A 15,363-nucleotide genomic window follows, 5' to 3' on the forward strand; every position below is an offset into this window, starting at 1 on the left:
GATTTAAGTTACTAGATCTGATAGACAGATGCCTGATGAACTATGGATGGAGGTTCGTGACATTGTACAGGAGACAGGGATTAAGACCATCCCCATGGAAAACAAATGCAAAAAAGCAAAATGGCTGTCTGAGGAGGCCTTACAAATAGCTGTGAAAAGAAGAGAAGTGAAAAGCAAAGGAGAAAAGGAAAGATATTTCCATCTGAATGCAGAGTTCCAAAGAATAGCAAGGAGAGATAAGAAAGCCTTCCTTAGTGATCATTGCAAAGAAATAGAGGAAAATAACAGAATGGGAAAAACTAGAGATCTCTTCAAGAAAATTAGAGATACCAAGGGAACATTTCATGCAAAGATGGGCTCAATAAAGGACAGAAATGGTATGGACCTAACAGAAGCAGAAGATATTAAGAAGAGGTGGCAAGAATACACAGAAGAACTGTACAAAATGGATCTGTATGACCCAGATAATCACGAAGGTGTGATCACTCACCTAAGGCAAGACATCCTGGAATGTGAAGTCAAGTGGGCCTTAGAAAGCATCACTACGAACAAAGCTAGTGGAGGTGATGGAATTCCAGTTGAGCTATTTCAAATCCTGAAAGATGATGCTGTGAAAATGCTGCACTCAATATGCCAGCAAAGTTGGAAAACTCAGCAGTGGCCACAGGACTGGAAAAGGTCAGTTTTCATTCCAATTCTAAAGAAAGGCAATGCCAAAGAATGCTCAAACTACCGCACAATTGCACTCATCTCAAACATTAGTAAAGTAATGCTCAAAATTCTGCAAGCCAGACTTCAGCAATATGTGAACCCTGAACTCCCAGATGTTCAAGCTGGTTTTAGAAAAGGCAGAGGAACCAGAGACCAAATTGCCAGCATCCGCTGGATCATGGGAAAAGCAAGAGAGTTCCAGAAAAACATCTGTTTCTACTTTATTGACTATGCCAAAGCTTTTGACTGTGTGGATCACAGTAAACTGTGGAAAATGCTTAAAGAGATGGAAATATCATACCATCTAACCAGTCTCTTGAGAAACCTGTATGCAGGTCAGGAAGAAACAGTTAGAAATGGACATGGAACAGTAGACTGTTTCAAATAGGAAAAGAAGTATCTCAAGGCTCTATAATGTTACCCTGCTTATTTAACTTATATGCAGAGTACATCATAAGAAACACTGGGCTGGATGAAACACAAGCTGGAATCAAGATTGCTGGGAGAAATATCAATAACCTCAGATATGCAGATGACACCACCCTTATGGCAGAAAGTGAAGAGGAACTAAAGAGCCTCTTGATGAAAGTGAAGGAGGAAAGTGAAAAAGTTGGCTTAAAGCTCAACAGTCAGAAAACTAAGATCATGGCATCTGGTCCCATCATTTCATGGCAAATAGATGGGGAAACAGTGGAAACAGTGGCTGACTTTACGTTTTTGGGCTCCAAAATCACTGCAGATGGTGATTGTAGTCATGAAATTAAAAGACACTTACTCCTTGGAAGGAAAGTTATGACCAACCTAGATAGCATATTTAAAAGCAGCAACATTACTTTGCCAACAAAGGTCCGACTAGTCAAGGCTATGGTTTTTCCAGTGGTCATGTATGGATGTGAGAGTTGGACCATAAAGAAAGCTGAGTGCCGAAGAATTGATGCTTTTGAACTGTGGTGTTGGAGAAGACTCTTGAGAGTCCCTTTGATTGCAGGAAGATCCAACCAGTCCATCCTAGAGGAAATCAGTCCTGGGTGTTCATTGGAAGGACTGATGTTGAAGCTGAAACTCCAATATTTTGGCCACCTGATGTGAAGAACTGACTCATTTAAAAAGACCCTGATGCTGGAAATGATTGAAGGCAGGAGGAGAAGGGGACGACAGAGGATGAGATGGCTGGATGGCATCACCAACTCAATATACATGGGTTTGGGTAGACTCCTGGAGTTGGTGATAGACAGGGAGGCCTGGTGTGCTGCGATTCAAGGGGTCAGAAAAAGTCGGACACGACTGAGTGACTGAACTGATCAAGCAAAATAAAACAAGTAGAGAAATACTTTCAAGTTTTTCCACTTAAACTTCCTGAAGTATCAGTGACGATCCGATAATGGTGCGGGTTAGGGGAGGAAGTGTTAAGATAACAGTGTATTTGACCAAGATCAAGGGATCTAATTCTGAGGCAGAGTTGGTAGTCAGAGCAAAAGTATCTAAGTGAAACAATTAAAATAGATGAAATTTGGTGTTATGCGGGAACATGTAATTAAAAATCAAAGGAGAGAACTTATGGGGAGTCTTGTTTTGCATGTTCACTGGGGAGAGTATAAATTAACCATATCTTCTTTGGAATTAAGCCTGATAAATTTATATGACAGATATAATCACGTATGATTACATATATTCACTTAATGAAATAACTAGGAATGAAAGCAAAGGGCCAGAAGCAACCTAAGTTATCCAATTATCCATTCATATGGGACCAGTTGGAAAAAATCATGATATATTGATACAAAATATTGTGCCATTATTAAAAGGTTTGAGGTTATTTTGTATATACTGACACAATTAGTTTTAAGGTTCATTGTTAAGTGAAGACAGAAGGTGTGTGTGGGAGGCTATTAATGTGTGTGCTCAGTCCCTCAGTCATGTCTGATTCTTTGCAACCCCATGGACTGTAGCCCACCAGGCTCCTCTGTCCATGGAATTCTCCGGCAAAAATAATGGAGTGGGTTGCCATTTCCTCCTCCAGGGGATCTTCCGACCCAGGGATACAACCCTTGACCCCTTGTTGCCTGCATCTCCTGCACTGCAGGCAGACTCTTTACCACTCAGCCACCAGGGAAGCCCTGTTACTGTGCTTGTGTGTGCCAAGTTGTGTAACAAGGTGATATTTGCACACGCATAGACTATTCTTGCAGGATAATTACTTTAATGCAAGTAGTTATGAAAGAGGAGGGGTTAGGAGACAAGATAGGGAGAGATATATTTTACTAGACCTTTAATTATGTTTTAATTAAATTAAAATTTTAATTTAATATTTTATTTGCATTACCTTGGGCATGGTAGGGAGACTTCCCAGGTAGCTCAAACGGAAAAGAATCTGCAATGCGGGAGACCTGGGTTCAATCCCTGGGTCAGGAAGATCTCCTGGAGAAGGAACTGGTGACCCACTCCAGGATTCTTGCCTGGAGATTTCCATGGACAGAGGAGCCTGGCGGGCTATAGTCCATGGGATCGCAAAGAGTCGGACATGACTGAATGACTAACACTTTCACCTTGGCATGGTAGAGAACTTTATTTTTTATTTAATTTGGCTTTGCTCTGCGGCATGTGAGATCTTAGTTCCCAGACCATGGATCGAACCTGCAGCGCCTGCAGCAGCCAAAGCACAACATCTTAACCATGGGGACTGCCAGGGAAGTCCCCCATTCAGTATAGTTTTAATTTTGTGTTATGTGTGTGTGTGTGTGTGTCTGTGTGTGTGTGTGTCTGTGTCTGTGTCTGTGTCTGTGTGTCTGTGTGTGTTCATTACATTTTGGAAATATTTTAGATAATTTAAGAAAATCATACAGTAGCCATTTGAATGAAGTGTTCAGGGTGGAATTCCATCTGGGTGTATAAATCGAAGGATTCTTGATATTTGCAGAGAGGCAAATCTTAATCCTGGAAAATTTATGACTACCAGCGATTCTGCTAATGGGTGTGAGGCCTCAAAATGAGGGTTTGGGATATTTTCCTCTCTTCCAAAATATTACTGAAAGCCTGCTTGTCTATCCTGATTCCTGCACGTTCAACGGATCGCTTCCCTCAGTCAAAGGTTTGCTTTGCTGACAACGGAGATTTAAAGAAAAGTAACAAGAGAAAGCAAGCTCCAAGTGGTGCAGCCTTATTGCCAGCTCGCTGTGCTGTTTGGTCATGCTGGGCTCTGTGAGCAATAAGAAAAGGCTCCACTTTGGTTTTATTCTGCCTGTTATCAGCCCCCAGACAACACTGGGCAGTGGGTGATGGGGCGATTGTCAGCTCTTGTCACCCATGAGAAAGCTGGAGGTTTAATCTTCCCTCTTCCATGAAGCGCTCAAGCGTCTTGTTCTGCAGGCAGCTTGATTTTCCCTTCCCTCTCTCAGCATGCCTCTCTCCTTCTGTCCACAGACATTGTGTATCAAAAACCAGAAAAAGAATCATTCTGAGAGTCTGAGCTTCTTACTTTTGTTATTCAATTTCCTAAGTTGTATGTGAAGGTGTGTTGGCTGTTTTATACTATGTTCAATCCCCTATGGTTAAAGGGATTTTTATTAATCTATGAGAGGAAATATAAATAGAACTTTTTCAGAGTTCACCTATTACATTACCCAAATAAGTTAACTTTACCCAGAGGCTGGGTAAAGTCTGAACAATTCACAACATATTTATAAATCATTTTGCTTATGGTTTTTTGGAAACATTTCCTCTTTTGTTTGTTTTTCTTTCTTTACAGAGGCATCAATAAGAACATCCAATTCTATTCTGTATGTTCCTTTTTAAGAACCACAAAAAATATTTTCAAGTCTCTAGAGATAGTTAAGGTTGAGATTACAATTCTTATTTCCATAGTCACAAACATCCCTCACTGGAATCTCAGTTATACTTGGCAGGGGGAAATTAAGCTATTATAAGTAAATGTCATCTGTTATGGTTATTGTCTCTGGTCACTAAGTCAATGTCCAACTCTGTGACCCCTGGACAGTAACCCACCAGTCTACTCTGTCCATGGGTTTTCCCAGGCAAGAAAACGAGTGGGTTGCCATCTCCTTCTGCTGGGAGTCTTCCTGACCCAGAGATTGAACCTGAGTCTTCTGAATTGGTGGGCAGATTCTTTACCACTGAGCCACCAGGGAAGCCACAAATGTCATTTGCTAGCCCAGTATCTCCTGAAAGCTTTGGAATTAGCCTCATCTGTGATGTTCCAAAACACATGAAGATGTGACATGTACAACACATGAGTCCTGAAAGGACTGTCTCCTGAGCACTTTGTAGGCTGAGAATGCAGAGCACATATCCAGGATACTCTCTGCTCCATGACAAGGATCACTTAGGTCCTTCCAGACCAGAGCTTAAGGGCTTAACCGTTCCCTGCGTCATTCTCTTATTTCAACCTCCACTAGGTTGTTATGTGACTTAGAACCATCTCTGCTCCTTCCTTCTTAACCAAACCTTTTACTACAGTTCTAAGTCATAGAAGCTTCATTTCATTCTTCATTCTTTGAGCTTAAGCTTACTGCCTGTGTCACAAAAGTTAGCAACTCATCAGTTCAGTTCAGTCACTCAGTCGTGTCCAACTCTTTAGGACCCCATGGACTGCAACACACCAGGCTTCCCTGTCTATCACCAACTCTTGGAGATTGCTCAAACTCATGTCTATTGTGTCGGTGATGCCATCCAACCATCTCATCCTCTGTCGTCCCCTTCTCTCCCTGCCTTCAATCTTTCCTGGCATCAGAGAGTCTTTTCCAATGAGTCAGTTCATCGCATCAGATGGCCAAAGTATTGGCCTAAGATGCAGCTTCAGCATCCGTCCTTCCAATGAACACCCAGGACTGATCTCCTTTAGGATGGACTGGTTGGATCTCCTTGCAGTCCAAAGGACTCTCAAGAGTCTTCTCCAACACCACAGTTCAAAAGCATCAATTCTTCAGCATTCAGCTTTCTTTATGGTCCAACTCTCACATCCATACATGACTACTGGAAAAACCATGGCTTTGACTAGATGGACTTTTGTCGGCAAAGTAATGTCTCTGCTTTTTAATATGCTGTCAAGGTTAGTCATAGCATTTCTTCCAAGGAGCAAGCGTCTTTTAATTTCATGGCTGCAGTCACCACCTGCAGTGATTTTGGAGCCCAAGAAAATAAAGTCTATCACTGTTTCTGTTGTTTCCCCATCTATTTTTCCTGAAGTGATGGGATCAGATGCCATGATCTTTGTTTTTTGAATATTGAATTTTAAACCATGATTTTCACTCTCCTCTTTATGTTCATCAAGAGGCTCTTCAGTTACTCTTTGCTTTCTGCCATAAGGGTGGTGTCATTGACATATGTGATGTTATTGATATTTCTCTCAATAATCTGATTCTAGTTTGTGCTTCATCCAGTCTGACATTTAACATGATGTACTCTGCATAACAGTTAAATAAGCAGGGTGACAAAATACAGACTTGATCTACTCCTTTCCCAGTTTGGAAGCAGTCCCTTGTTCCATGTCCAGTTCTGTTGCTTCTTGACCTGCATACACATTTCTCAGGAAGCAGGTCAGGTGGTCTGGTATTCCCATCTCTTGAAGAATTTTCCACGGTTTGTTGTGATCCACACAGTCAAAGGCTTTGCGATAGTCAGTAAAGCAGAAGTATATGTTTTTCTGGAATGCTCTTGATTTCTCTGTGATCCAACTGATTTGGTAATCTAATCTCTTGTTCCGCTGCCTTTTATAAATCCAGCTTGAACATCTTGGAGTTCTTGGTTCACATACTGTTGAAGCCTCACTTGGAGAATTTTAAGCATTACTTTGCTAGTGTGTGAGATGAGTGCAGTTGTGCAATAGTTTGAGCAGTCTTTGGCATTGCCTTTCTTTGGGAATGGAATGAAAACTGATCTTTTCCAGTCCTGTAGCCACTGCTGAGTTTTCCAAATTTGGTGACATACTGAATGCAGCACTTCCATAGCATCATCTTTAGAACTTGAAATAGCTCAACTGGAATTCCATCACCTCCTCTAGCTTTGTTCGTAGTGATGCTTCCTAAGGCCCACTTGACTTCAGACTCTGGGATATCTGGCTCTAAGTGAGTGAGCATACCATTGTGATTATCTGGGTCATGAAGATCTTTTTTGTACAGTTCTTCTGTGTATTCTTCCCACCTCTTCATGATCTTTTGCTTCTGTTAGGTCCATACACTTTCTGTTCTTTATTGTGCCCATCTTTGCATGAAACGTTCCCTTGGTTTCTCTAATTTTCTTGAAGAGATCTCTAGTCTTTCCCATTCTGTTGTCTTCCTCTATTTCTTTGCATTGATCGCTGAGGAAGGTTTTCTTATCTCTCCTTGCTGTTCTTTGGAACTCTGCATTCAGATGGATATAGCTTTCCTTTTCTCCTTTGCCTTTAGCTTCTCTTCTTTTCTCAGCTATTTGTAAGGCCTCCTCAGACAACCATTTTGCCGTTTTGCATTTCTTTTCCTTGGTGATGGTCTTGACCAGTGCCTCCTGTAGCATTTCATGAACTTCTGTCCTTAATTCTTCAGGCACTCTGCCTATCAGATCTAATCCCTTGAATCTGTTTCCAACTTCCACTGTATAATCGTAAGGAATTTGATTTAGGCCATACCTGAAAGGTCTAGTGGTTTTCCCTGCTTTCTTCAATTAAGTTTGAAATTGGCAATAAGGAGTTCATGATCAGAGTTACTGTCAGTTCAAGGTCTTATTTTTGCTGACTCGTTAGAGCTTCTCCATCTTTAGCTGCAAAGAATATAATCAATCATATCAGTATTGACCATCTGATGTCCATGTATAGAGTGGTCTCTTGTGATATTGGAAGAGTGTGTTTGCTATGACCAGTGTGTTCTCTTGGGAAAACTCCGTTAACCTTTGCCCTGCTTCGTTTTCTACTCCAAGACCAAATTTGCCTGTTACTTTAGGTATCTCTGGACTTCCTAATTTTGCATTCCAGTCCTCTATGATGAAAATGACACCTATTAGTTAGCAACTCATAAGTACTCTTAATTTCATGAATTCTTATTGTTTTCAAAATACTGCTATTCTTGGAAGTTGAACTCATAACTTTGGTTGTACTGTATTCATCTAACCTGAGCTCAGTACTGGTCTTAAAAAACTCAATAAAGGCTTGGTCATTAATGGTAGTAGAGTGATTGAAGACACAGTGGCTTCATTTAGTAATACCTAAATGGAGCAAGGCTCAAAGCCTCTTTAAAACATTCAATTTGAGTCATTAAATTAAATAAATTATCTCCTGACCTTCCTGCAAACCTTGTATCAAATATCTATTTTTGACAATAGTGACAGATGAGGTTGTGGGAAAATGGCTTTGTGCTCAGTTGTTCTGGGAAATGTTTATCATTTTTATATAATAAAATTCACTTTTCAGTGAACAACAGACATTTAAAAGAAAACATCTGCCAAAAGATTGTTTACACAAAACTGTTTTTTCCCCAAGAGAAGCTGATGTTCAGTTGGAAACTCACATGTCTCACTTGGTCCCCATAGGCAACATTTCACCTAAATATATTACTTGCTTCTTCCAAATGAATAAGCTGAACTCATAGTCTTTGCAGAAAGCATAATATTTTAGGGGGATATTTTTCTTTCTGCTCCTGTGCTGGTATTTTACATTACAAAGAGGAAAATGTGTCCCAAACATTTTTTTTAAAGTATTCTTAGTATTTGTAGAAACATGTTGCTCCCACTTTATTTAAATGACTGCTGCCAAAAACATTGTAGATACATGGGCTTCAACAGTAAATGTAAAAAACAACAATACTAAATTGATTTCATAATGCGCTGATCTGGATAGCCTGTGTATTATACATTCTCCTAGCAACTTCTATTTCTAACTCTGTTCCATTCATAAGATGTGGACTAATTATTTTTTCTGCATGTTTAATTATTTAATGATTATTTTCTTTTCAAAGCTCCACGAAGGCATGATCCATGTTTGTTTTTGTACATCTGTATCCTCAGGGCTTAGTACTTGCAAATAATAGGTGCTACATTTATATTTATTCAAAAATTAGTGAACAAACAATGAAAAAAGAGGCACAATGTATTTCCTTATAACTCACAAATTAAGATCCCTTAGAGAACTTCTAATTCCAATTGAGACAGACTATCATCTATTAAATTTACTCTCCAATAAAAAACTTACAAAATATGGAAAAATATAGTTAGCAGTTCTTTGTACTGATTGGATGGCACACAATGCAAGGAATTTCATTCTCTGTTGCTGTCTCTTTAAAGAGGTTTTCCAAACTGTAAGTCAGGAAAATAGAGCCCAATCAAGAAACAGCAGGAGAAGAAAGATATTTCTGTATCTTTCTGTATTTGTATGGGTTAGCAAAGCTACTGGGATTTAGGGTTGAATTCTTACAAGGGGAGAGATACAGAGAAGGAACACCTGAAACCAAAAATCTGGACAAAAGCTCACCTTGGCTGCTGGGCCAACTTCAAAACTTCACATACATTAAACACATCTCTGGAAGGCGTAGCATAGAAAAGTGCTGAGTGGCTGAAAACAGAAATTTCTCAGAGTGGTGAGGAGATGTTGAAGTTCCAACTCAGAGTGGAGAAAGCTTTCTGGACACAACTGGCTTTCAGATGAGACTCCAGAGAGGCCCTAGCCTATGCAAGGGGGGTACTCCTTCAAGATAAGAGCCACACTTTAGAAATAAGAACAAAGCTCCTCTAGACCCTCTATAACAAAACCTATAACCAAAGCTGTAACAGAATCCGGATGAACTACCAGTAATTTTGCTTCATGAAAAGATTTTTAACATTCCTAAGTGTTGATATGATCTTTTCGAATTCCAGTATCTGGTTATCTTTAAGGGGAAAAATATAAAGTTGTGAAACATGAAAACAGGCAGTAAAGTAGTTGATATAAGATGAAAAAGGAAAGAGGGGAAGACCCAGAGATGGTCTATATTTGGAAATATAGATAAGGCCTCAAAACTACAATGAGTGGTCCACTGAAAACCAAAGAATTCAAAGGAGAATCTAATTCTGTCAAAAAAAGAAATGAATGGACACTTCAGAGCTGCAAAATGCAATTAAGAACTCAATGGGTAGGTTCACTGGTAACCTAGATGGAGCAGCAAACATCATTGGTAATTTCCAAGACAGGTAAGTAGAAGATATGCAAACTCTTCAGTTCAAATAGGCGATAAACAAAGTGTGGAAAAGGGCAGATTGGAAGAGAAATATGTGACTTTGCCAAAAGATATAATATATATGTCTAAAAAACAAAACATGTAGAGAAAATATAAAAATTATGTAGATCTGAAAGCACGTACACTAATGTCCATAGTATCTTTACCCAAAAGAGTGCTAAGCTAGAAAACATATAAGTTTATCAACATAGAGTGTGTAAACAAAATGGGCTAATTCCTAAGATGAAATATTACTCTGCTATAAAAGCATGGACCACAGTGCACTAAATAATCTAAATGGGATCTCAAAAATACTACCTTCAACAAAAGAAGCTATACTCAAATGAGTATGTACTTTATAACTTGATTAATAAAAATAAAAATCAATGCAAATTAATCTGTGGTTATAGAAGTCAAAGTAATCTTTACTTCTGAGGGAGCGCTGAATGAAAAAGAGCTCTAGGGAACAATCTAAGAAAACGTAAAACACCATCAGTTTTGACCTGGAGTGTATTTTCTTCTGTAATCTTATTGTACCTTGTTTTTAAAATGCTATGGATAAGTGATTAAAAAGTAACTATAAATATCTATGGATAAATAAGTAAACTCAAAAAAAATTAATATACTTTATAGATATTAATGGTTATTTATTCCCTAGGGTTATTACATTGCTGGGGACGTTTTGCAGGGGCAGTGTGTAGAGTCACTTTATTTTTACTTGGGAAGCAAAACCTAGAAGTTCCAGTTCCACCCTCATTGGTGGAAACACAAACACAAGGGAAATCTCTGGGTGCTGTCTGTCAGGAGCACAGTCCTCTAGTGAGGAGGCCAACACTGCGTAAAGAAACACGCAGGTAAGTGAGAGAGACAGGGGTAAGCAGGGAGATGGGAGATGTGGGGCAATTACAGTGAGTTAAAGTAGGTTGTCTTTTGAGGGATCTCTGAGGGCTTAAGATTTGAGATTACAAAACTGAACAAACCCAACATTGAACAGTCATGTGATACCGTGTGAAAAGAACATGCAGATACGCAGATCTCCTCATCTCTAAAATAGTTACTCTGCTGGGCTGTCATGGCGTTACCCACTTTTTTACTCAAAGACATATTGCTACTATTTTCTCATGTGTTGCTTCCTCCTTATTTACTCACCCATTTATTTTTTTCTTTCAAAAGTTAGAGTTTCAAAAAACTAAAAACTGAAAACTTACAGTGTAGTACAAGGTTTCAGGCAAAGGCCTGTAATCTCCAGTTCTAACACATCTCCAAGTTGAGTCTCATAGAGGATTTCCATACATTACACTGAAAAAACAGCTATTCCTTTTTTGTTTTTTTTTTAATAATACATGCAATAATTAGATTTGTTGATTTTTTTTCTCTTCTGTTTTCACTTACAAGACACCTAAAATTTAGAACACATTATTGCAAAATTCAGACTTAAACTAAAGAAAGTATTCCTGTACCTCCAAAGGTAAAGAATCTGCCTGCAATGAGGAGACCAGGGTTCAATCCCTGGGTTGAGAAGATCCTCTGGAGAAAGGAATGGCAATCCACTCCAGTATTCCTGCCTAGAGAATCCCACAGAGAATCATGGAGGGCTACAGCTTCTGGGGTCACAAAGAGTTGGACGCAGCTGAGTGACTAACACACACAGGGTAAACCACAAGGCCATTCAGGTATGACCAAACTCAAATCTGTTATGACTGTACAGTGACAGGGACAAATAGATTCAAGGATTACATCTGATAGACAGACTGCCTGAAAAACTATGGGCAGAGGTTTGTAACATCATACAGGAGTCAGGGATAAAAGCCATCCGCCGTAGGAAAAAGAAAGGCAAATGGTTGTCTGAGGAAGCCTTACAAATAACTGAGAAAAGAAGAGAAGCAAAAGGCAACGGAGAAAAAAAAAAGATATACCCCTCTGAATGCAAGGTTCTAGAGAACAAGAGAAGAGATAAGAAGCCATCATAAGTGAACGATGCAAAGAAATAGAGGAAAACAATACAATAGGAAAGACTAGAGATCTCTTCAAGAAAATTAGAGATATCAGGGAATACTTCTTGCAAAGATGGGCACAATGAAAGACAGAAACGGTATGGATCTGCAGAAGATATTAAGAAGAGGTGGGACAAATACACAGAAGAACCGTACAAAAAAAAGATCTTAATGACCCAGCTGATCCCGATGGTGTGATTACTCCAGACATCCTGCTGTGTGAAGTCAAGTGGGCTTTAGGAAGCATTACTATGAACAAAGCTAGTGGAGGTGATAGAATTCCAGCTGAGATATTTCAAATCCTCAAAGATGATGCTGTGATAGTGCTGCACTCAACATACCAGCAAATTTGGAAAACTGAGATGTGTCCATAGGACTGGAAAAAGATCACTTTTCATCCCAATTCCAGAGAAGGTCAATGCCAAAGAATGTTCAAACAACCCCATAATTGCACTCATCTCACAAGCTAACAAGGTAATGCTCAAAATGCTTCAAGCTAAGCTTGAAAAGTATATAAACTAAGAACTTCCAGATGCTCAGACTGGATTTAGAAAAGGCAGAAGAACCAGAGTTCAGATCACCAACATCTGCTGGATCAAAGAAAACACAAGGGAATTCCAGAAAATAACATCTGCTTCTGCTTCATTGACTATGCGAAAGTCTCTGTGTAGATCCCAACGAACTGCAGAAGATTCTTAAAGAGATGGGAACACCAGACCACCTTATCTGCCTTCTGAGAAACCTGTATGCAGGTCAAGAAGCAACAGTTAAAACTAGACATGAAACAATGGACTGGTTCCAAATTGGGAAAGGAGTACGTCAAGGCTGTATATTGTCACCCTGCTTATTTAACTTATATTCAGAGCACATCATGCAAAATGCCAGACTGGATGAAGCACAAGCTGGAATCAAGATTGCTGGTAGAAATATCAGTAACCTCAGATATGCAGATGACACCACCCCTATGGAAGAAAGCAAAAAGGAACTGTAGAGTCTCTTGATGAAGGTGAATAAGGAAAGTGAAAAAGCTGGCTTAAAACTCAGTATCCAAAAAGCTAAGATCATGGTATCCAGTTCCTTCAGTTCAGTCCAGTTCAGTTCAGTCGCTCAGTCGTGTCCGACTCTTTGCGACCCCTTGAACCACAGCACGCCAGGTCTCCCTATCCATCATCAACTCCCGGAGTTTACTCAAACCCATGTCCATTGAGTCGGTGATGCCATCCAACCATCTCATCCTCTGTCGTCCCCTTCTGCTCCTGCCCTCAATCTTTCCCAGCATCAGGATCTTTTCAAATGAGTCAGCTCTTCTCATCAGGTGGCCAAAGTATTGGAGTTTCAGCTTCAGCATCAGTCCTTCCAATGAACACCCAGGACTGATCTCCTTTAGGATGGACTGGTTGGACCTCCTTGCAGTCCAAGGGACTCTCAAGAGTCTTCTCCAACACCACAGTTCAAAAGCATCAATTCTTTAGCACTCAGTTTTCTTTATAGTCCAACTCTCATATCCATACATGACTACTGGGAAAACCATAGCCTTGACTAAATGGACCTTTGTTGGCAAAGTAATGTCTCTGCTTTTTAATATGCTGTCTAGGTTCATCATAACTTTTCTTGCAAGAAGCAAGTGTCTTTTGATTTCATGGCTTCACTTCACTAATCCAGTTCCTTCACTTCATGGCAATATGAGGGAAAGAAATGGAAACATTGGCAGAATTTAATACCGGGGCTTCAAAATCACTACATATGGTGACTGCAGCCATGAAATTAAAAAAAAAACAAAAACGCTTGCTCCATGGAAGAAAAGCTATGACCAACCTAGACAGTGTATGAAAAGCAGAGACATGGCTTTGCTGACAAAGGTCCCTAAAGTCTAAGCTGTGGTTTTTCCATTAGTCATGTACGGATGTGAGAATTGGACCATAAAGAAGGCTGATCACTGAAGAATTGATGCTCTTTAACTGTTGTGTTGGAGAAGACTCTCAAGAGTCCCTTGAACTGTGAGATAATCAAACAAGTCAGTCCTAAAGGAAACAACCCTGAATATCCATTGGAAGAATCAATGCTGAAACTGACACTCCAATACCTAGGCCACGTGATGCGAAGAGTTGACTCACTGGAAAGACTGAAGGTAGGAAGAGAAGATTGTGACAGAGGATGAGATGGTTGGAAGGCATCATTGACTCAATGGACATAAGTTTGAGCAAACTCTGGGAGATAGTGAAGGACAGGATAACCTGGTGTGTTGCACCAAGGACTACCTTGGCTTTGCAAAGAGTCACACATGACTGTGCAACTGAACAACAACAAAAATTAGAGGCGTTCCTATAGAAAATCAGTGGATTTTTTTTTTTTTCTATTCTATTCTTTGGTCACACCACACAGCATGTGGAATATCAGTTCCTGACCAGGAATTGAACCTGTGTGCCCACCTGCTGCAGAAGCATGGAGTGTTAACCACTGGAAAGTCAAGAGAAGTCCCAAGAATCAGTGTTAACTCTAATATTTTTATTTCATTAGAGTAACTCTTGGGGTCATAACCTTTGTTACAGTATCAGGGACATGTCACTGTCCTTCCTGTGTTTTTAGTGTATTTTTCTTGTGAACACTTGAAACGCTTTGAACTGAAAAAACACAGTGATATAAATGTGCTTGTGCCCAGTCATATGGATAATTTTGACTGACTTCCTTCTTTCTTTTCTCCTCTCCAGATACTATTCTTCAGAATTTTACATTTTCAAATGGGGAATACATGTCCAGACATATGGATACACTTTCGTGACTAACATGGCCAAGGTATCCTTCACATTATTCCTATAACCTTAGGAAAATCATAGCATATTAAAATTGAGTAAGACTAGAGATTGCTTTGTCCAAGTCACATATTTTAAAAAGAAAAAGAAAAAAAAACTGAAAATATGAGTTTAAGAAAGTCTCAAAAACACAGCAAATTAATGACACAACTGAGTCAAGAGTCATATCCTCTGATTCATTACATATGAGTGAAAGTCGCTCAGTCCTGTCTGACTCTGTGACCCCATGAACTATACAGAGCATGGAATTTTACAGGCCAGACTACTGGAGTGGATAGCCTTTCCCTTCTCCAGTGGATCTTCCTGACCCAGGAATCAAATCGGGGTCTCCTGCATTGCAGGCAAATTCTTTACCAACTGAGCTATTAGGGAAGCCCAATTCATTACACAGAGGTCTCTAAATCCAACCATACTTACCAAGAATGACCTCTATTTTATACACAATCACGTACTTCCTACTGTTGCTATTTTAGTTATTATTTTTTTAATCTGCACCTATTGTGCTTAATCTAGATTATAAATTCTGTAATGACAAATGCTACAATTCAAATTTCCTCTTTAATTCCCATTAGACACTACTAGCATAGGGCATTATATATAGAAGTGATTCTAAAGGTAGTTGGTTCATTTCTTATTTATTTTTCCATTGGTACAGTGTATAACCATGTTCATAAA

General features: G+C 39.5%; 1 long non-coding RNA gene across 1 annotated transcript in view; it reads right to left on the reverse strand.

Annotated features, from left to right (window-relative positions):
• Positions 1 to 398: 398 nt before the first annotated feature.
• Positions 399 to 15,363, reverse strand: part of LOC122701032 — a 28,270-nt gene continuing 13,305 nt past the window's right edge. The window contains exon 3 of the long non-coding RNA XR_006342902.1: positions 399 to 436. This is a non-coding gene — a long non-coding RNA (uncharacterized LOC122701032). The remainder of the gene's footprint in view (positions 437 to 15,363) is intronic.

Source organism: Cervus elaphus, chromosome 9 (genome assembly GCF_910594005.1).
Source record: "Cervus elaphus chromosome 9, mCerEla1.1, whole genome shotgun sequence".
NCBI lineage: Eukaryota > Metazoa > Chordata > Mammalia > Artiodactyla > Cervidae > Cervus > Cervus elaphus.